A 7,484-nucleotide genomic window follows, 5' to 3' on the forward strand; every position below is an offset into this window, starting at 1 on the left:
GAACCCAACAAATCATGAAAGCAGATAAAATCAGGGGTCCCAGAGAAAGCGTATCAAAATGGTGCTTTCAACACTAATTGGGTCCTGGGAACATACCCAAGCGACGCTTATACCAACCAACATATACAAATAAAGATATTTTGGAAAGAAAATTTATTTTGAATTTATGTATACATTTTACACTTATGATGTGACACGCTTGAAACTTTAAATAAGTAAAGAGAACAAAGCGCTGATTATTTTCCAGCAATTTTTATACCTTTCATGAGCATGAAATGGTATTATAACTTTGGTCCGATGTTTGTAAGTACCAGAACAAAAAGAGATAGACCCATTAAAATGTATAGTTATATGATCAGAACGTCGAGCTGAGTTGATATAGCCATGTCCGTCTGTCTGTCTGTCCGTCTGTTTGTATGCAATCTAGTCTCTCAGTTTTCGAGATATCCGCATCAAATTAGGTAGGTGAGTGTATTTTTATAATGTATTAATCATTTGTCGGAACCGGAAGAATCGGACCACTATAACATATAGCTCCCATACAACTGATTGTTCAGATATGAGATTTTTCGTTATAACTTCTTCATTTATGCAGCTACGAACATGAAATTTTTCAGTACTTGCACCCATTATCAACAGAATACTTACAGTGAAAATTACAAAGATCGGGTCACTATAACCTATAGCTCCCATACAACTGATTGTTCAGATATAAAATTTTTCGTTATAACTCCTCCATTTATATAGCTAGGAACATGAAATTCCGCACTGTTTTCAATAATTATCAACAGAAAACTTACAGTGAAAATTAAAAATATCGGCTAACTATAACCTATAGCTCCCATACAACTGATTGTTCAGATATGAGATTTTTCGTTATAATTCATACATTTATGTAGCTAGGACCATGAAATTTCGCGCTGTTTTCACTCATTATCAACAGAAGACTTACAGTGAAAATAATAAAGATCGGGTCACTATAACCTGCAGACCCCATACAACTGATTGTTCCGATATGAGGTGTTTTATCATAACTCCTCCATTTATGCAGCTAGGAACATGAAATTTCGCACCATTTTCACTCATTATTAACAGAATACTTACAGTGAAAATAACAAGGATCGGATGACTACAACATATATCTTCCATCCATCTGATTGTTCAGATATGGGATTTTACTGTAAAACTTCTTTATTTGAACAGCTAAAACCGATAAATTTCGTAAGATATTTTATAAATAATAATACAAAGTTTACTGAGAAAATCATCAAAATCTATGCTGTATAAGCTTTATCTCCTATAGCACTGATTGTTCAGATACCAGTTTTTGCAATATATCTCCTTTATGTAGGAAACTAAACCCAATAAATTGTGTTACCGGTTTACATACCGATCACATAGCAGTGAAAATCACTTAGATTGGTGCCATATAAGGTATATCTTCCATACATCTGATTGTTTAGATGCGATTTTTTATATAAGTATGTAACTCCTCTATCGATGTATGCAGATGTATTCAAAAGCAGTAATCTGTCAAAGTAAAATTTGCAGATGTTCATGAAAGGTATGAAGCCTTCGGCATAGCCGAAAACAGCGCTGCTCTTACTTGTTTTTTATTTAATTTGCAATAAAAATACTTATTTGTTACTAATATTTTAAGCAAATTGTACAAATACCTTCGACTCACTGACAACAAATGTTCTTTTTCAACGTCGCACGCATGTAGGCATTACTTCGACTTCCACATATGCATTATTTCGGTTTTCAACCGAAACTGTGCATGTAAGCATTACTTCGTTTTTTCACATATGCATTATTTCGGTTTTTGTTATATGCATTATATCTCTTTTCAGGTAACATAGAGTGGAAAATTCTACTTAGTAGGGGTTATAATCCCTAAGCGTGGCCGAAGGTCGCCAACGCAAAAAGAATTTCTGTGCAAAAATACTTACGCCCTTCTTTTCCAGCAACACAGAAAGGGCAGTACTACTTTTTCTTCTTTTTTATTGGTGCTGTAACCGCCTAAGCGATTTTGGCCGAGTCCAAAACAGCACGCCAGTCATTTCTCTTCTGTGCTAACTGACGCCAATTGGAAATGCCAAGTGAAGCCAAGTCCTTCTCCACCTGGTCTTTCCAACGCAGAGGAGCCTTCCTCTCGTCTGTTACCAGAATCGCGGCCCGCGGTGATTATTTTCAGAGCAGGAGCGTTTATGTCCATTCGAACGACATGACCAAGCCAGCGGAGCCGCTGAATTTTAATTCGCTCCACTATGTTTATATCGTTGTAAAGCTCATACAGCTCATCGTTAAATCGTCTGCGATATTCGCCATCACCAACTCGTAAAGGTCCGTAAAACTTTCGCAGAATCTTTCTCTCGAAAACTCCAAGAGCCGCCTCATCAGATGCTTTCATTTTCCATGCCTCAGCGCCATACACCAGCACAGGCATGATGAGTGACTTATAGAGTGTGATCGTTTTACGACGAGAGGACTTTACTTCTCAATTGCCTACTCAGCCCAAAGTAGCACTTGTTGGCAAGAGTGATTTTCCGTTGGATTTCAAGGCTGACATTATTATTGGTGTTAATGCTGGTTCCCAAATAAACGAAGTCGTCTACTTTTTATACCCGAGCGCACTTGTGTCCCATATAACAGTAATTTTCACAAATACGAATATTAAATAAGAATATTAAAAATTTTTGAAAAGCGGGCGTAGCCACGCCCACTTATGGTTACATGTGTAATCTGACCCCTGTACCAATTTCTTCCAAACTTGGCACAGTTGTTAGCCTTGCTACAGCATACTTAATGGCCGAATAACAATATCGGACAATAACCACGCCCACATCCCATATAGCGGTAATTTGGAGAAATACGAAATCTTCGATAAGTCAGTAAATATTAAAGCTTATTTATTCAAAATTGATGCTTGGAACAACTCTTTATCAAAAAATATGCTTGTGATAAAATGTTGGAGAATGGGCGTTGCACCGCCTACTTATGATCACATATATGTATCTCGGTAACCGTTCTACCAATTTGTACCAAACTCGGTATGGTTATTGTGCTTGCCACATAAAAGCAAACCGTTGAAAATTATTGAAATCGGACTAAAATTGAGGCCGCTTTTCATATAATGGTAGATTTCAGAAATGCTTGAAACTTCAATATTTCGAAATTTAAGGACGCTAATTTACTCAAAATTGATACACCCCGGCTTGCCATGTAGCGGCAGCTTTCGGAAAGGTGAAAATCATGTATGAATACTTGCACCGGGTATTTAATGTTCGGCCCCGCCCGAACTTAGACTTTCTTACTTGTTCAAACTTGTAACTGTCAACAGTTACGTGGGTGCCAAGACGCGTATGCTCTGACTGTTTGTGTATGACTGGAGATATTTCGCTTTGTCCTCATTCACCACCAAACCCATTCGTTTTGCTTCTCCATGCAATCCCGAGAAGGCAGAACGGACGTAGCCCTTGATTTTACCGATAATATCGATGTCGTCGACATACGCCAACAATTGTATGCTCTTGTAAAGTATTGTGCCTGAGCGGTTCAGTTCCGCGGCTCTTATTATCTTCTCCAACATCAGATTAAAGAAATCACACGAAAGGGAGTCCCCTTGCCTGAAACTCGTTTGGTATCAAACGGCTCGGTCCTTCCCTATTCTGACGGAGCTGGTGGTATTGCTCAACGTCATTTTACACAGCTGTATTAGTTTCGCGGGTATACCAAATTCAGACATCGCGGCATAAAGGCAGCTTCTCTTCGTGCTGTCGAAAGCGGCTTTGAAATCGACAAATAGCTGGTGAGAGTCGATCCTGTCATAGTCAGGCTGTGGGACAGCTACTCCATCATCATCGACTGGGGACTCGGGCTCGTCTACTACTTGCAGCGCTGCTACCATTCAGTAGGTTGTAAAAGTGTTCCCTCCACAATTTAAGTATATTCTGGAAATCGGTCACTACGGTCGCTATTGTGGTTCTTACAGGAGTTCGCCCCGGTCTTGTAACCCTCTGGTAGAATTTTTGTGCGTTCTTCCTTTCGGCCTCTCCCTTCTTATTCGGCAAATACGTCTCACTTCCTTCTTCAGTTCGCTATAACGGTCCCACATGGTTCGCACGATCACAGCGTGGCCCTATAGGCGGCGTCTCTTTTCTCTACGGCTTCTTGACATTCCTCATCGTACCAGTTGTTCTTTCGGGCTCGCTGAAATCCAACTACTTCTTCGGCGGCGGTACTTAATGATCGGAAAATGTGGCTGCACTGCTCGCGTATGTCGGATTGTTGAAGGTGAAGCAGGTGTGGAGTCAAGTGGCGTATAAATTGGCCGTCTGTTGTGATTGCAGCTTTTCGACGTTAAGCTTTCCTTGCATTGATGGGCGCACATTTTTTGCTGCACAGAGGCGGGTGCGTATCTTGAATTATTAAGGTAAAAAAATGCTCAAATGTTTGGAGACATTTTTCTCAACTAACTATTGCTCGTAGTCCCGAAACCTACCAAAAGCCAATCAAGCCCACCAACCTACCAAATGGAAAAAAGACCTACCAATTTTGGTAGGAAAAGCTTATGTTTGGCAACACTGATACTGTGGTGAAATTAGGTAAGCAAATTTTCGGGGGGAAACATCGATACATCGATGTTTCGATGCATCGGAAATGTGAACATCGATGCTAACGCTGACGACACACAATCAGTTTTTGTCTTTCAATTTCCCCACACACATTGCTTGTAAAAAATCATCAAAACGGAAAGCCATTACGTAAGCAGCATTCAATTTGAGAAGCAATTTCATTATCAAAATGTCGCCTTCAAGAAAACAATATAACTAACTAGCTTCTTAGAACATTTTCCATCTTAATTCCATTGTAGATTAACATTTTAACATGCATAAGCTTAGTATTTTTTTATTTTCACAAAATTCGAATGCCAATGCTGAAAAGCTGATCAAAGTTGAAAGCAAAATTGAAACTCAATTGAAAGAGAAAAATTGAGAGCAAGCTGCTCATTCAACCAATAAATAAGAGTGAGTTAGTGAAAAAGTGTGAACGCCGGTCCACATAGAACTTTCGCGTTGGCGTTAGTTTGACAGAACGCACGTTAAAAGTATGCTTGCTACAATGAACGCATGGCAGCGAATGCTTGGGCCACTAAATTAATATACTAACTACAGATAAATTAATATTTCATATCAATAATTGCATTAAAAACGATATTCCTTGCCCGCACTTAATTAAAAAGGGAAAATATTTCACACAATTTTATTTATTTGCAATAGCTGACGAGCAACACACGCGAAAAGATGAGAGTTGGCCATCTTTTTGCTTTGTGTTGGCGTGAGCGTTGCCGATTTCTGGCTACGTTGACGTCTGCATTTGAATTCATGTATTCATCGTCAGCTGTTGAAGCGACGCCAACGCCAACGCAACGCCAAAGTTTTAGATGGTCGGGCCTTAAGAGTATTGAGAACTGGAAGGGGAAAATTGAATGTGTATCGGCCCGGTAAAATACATCGACAGAAAAACATCGATATATCGATGGATTCCGATGTTTCACATTTTGTTAGGTTGTAGTCACATTAAAAGGAGAATTTAAAACTTTTCAATTCCAACTCTCTGTAATTCAATTAGAAAACCCCTTCATATGGATGCATTTCCCCGTATTTATTTACCATTCTTCTACCCTTCTTATAAATCATGGATAACTAGATAGATGAAACTCTTTCTCGTGAGAGGGCTGTCGAAGTGTGTATTTTTTATAACATTCTCCAGTAGAGCCACTGTGACGAAAACATGTATGGGCATTTATAGAGAAATTTTAGATTAAACACAACGAACAAAAGTTGCAATATTTTTCATATCTGTTTTATATTTCAGTGTTTACATTGCCAGTAAAATCGCGTTTAGTTGCAAATACTGCTTTATAATAATATTAAAAAATGCGGAAAGAAGAAAACCACTGAATTCGATGTGATGCATTTTCCACACATCTAGTGGTAGCTCGCCACTTCGCGTGTCAGCTGTTTATCTGCCCAGGGATTGGCAGTGCTGCCAAGTACGAAAACGAGCTCCTGGGCGCGCTCTCAGAAAAAATGAGAGAGTTTCTTATCTAGTTATCCATGCTATAAATAGAATAAAAATGCATACCGTAGTAGGTTCGCTGAGCCTAAAGTTCCAAGGCCCAATTTCATTGAAATTTCAACGGGAACCCGGGCGAGTTTTAATGATTAAGGCTTTCTGCACATTGGTCGTCCAATCATAGTTGCTTCGTCGTCACAATCATGATGCAACGATTACATGACGACTACACTTTCGCACACTCGGTCGTGATATTTCAATTCATTCGGCGTCTAAAAATTCACTTGGAGCAGGTATTTTCTGTTTTTCTGATTGATATTTTCGCGAGATATTTACAAAAGGCTGCAATTTTTAAAATATAGATTGTGCTTCAAAAATTTTAGACACCATTTTTCAGTAATACCTCTTCTTTTCTTTTCCTGAAATGTGCTTTGTGCATGCACACAGACACTTTTTACAATTTCGTCATATTTTATAGTAAAAACGCTCACATTTATTGAATTTTAATGCAATTATCCACTTTTTAATAATTTCCACAGATTTTATGTAAAAAAATACTAATTTTTATACAATTTTAATGCGAATATTAACTTTTTCACTAATTTTCCCCCATAAAATGTAAACAAACAATGCGTGCACAACAATTAGCAAAAACCCGTTTCTGCATCTTCTACGATATGCCGATAACTAGCCGATAACGACAAGTGTGCTCATCTCCTTTGAAATGCGTGTGCTCGGCTCAAAATTTCAGGGCGAGACGATAACGCAACTATGATTGGACGACAAGTGTGCAGATAGAGTTATTTATTATATTTTATATTACTGACGTGATAAAGTAACTAAAATATTTTATAATAATACTACGTTTCTAAATATATGTTTTTAAGATGTTTGCTATATAATTTCACACTGTTTTATTCATTGGGGGAAACTTTCCATTATGGCCGTTCGTTAAAGGTGGGGTGGGCGAAGGGGGAGTGGGCGTGGCACCTCCAACCGACCTTTTTGGGAGGGCATGAACCGCCATTGACAAAAATGCAACCCCCGACCTCCTAGGCCCCCTATGGTTCCTACGGGCCCCTTAGAAAAATGGCCAAAAATCGCAATTTTTACTTGCTTCCACAGTATCTTTGCGTAGAATTCCTTTCTGCGTAAGCGGCCTTCGGCCCGCTGATTATAACCCTTACTACGTAGAATTCTCCTTTCTGTGTGACCTAACGGGGCCACCGCCCCAGTGATGTAACCTTGGGAAAGGATGAGGTAACTAGAATTCCCTTTCTGTGTGGTAAACCTGGGGCTGCCGCCCCAATGATGTCTATTTTGGTTACTGGGTGTTTTATAAAAATGTCTTGTATATAAAAATGTGTATATAAAAATGTATTGTGCAAATGAATATTTAACAT

The sequence above is a fragment of the Rhagoletis zephyria genome, unplaced genomic scaffold, assembly GCF_001687245.7.
Source record: "Rhagoletis zephyria isolate East Lansing unplaced genomic scaffold, Rhagoletis_zephyria_1.1 Rzeph_scaffold_03673, whole genome shotgun sequence".
NCBI lineage: Eukaryota > Metazoa > Arthropoda > Insecta > Diptera > Tephritidae > Rhagoletis > Rhagoletis zephyria.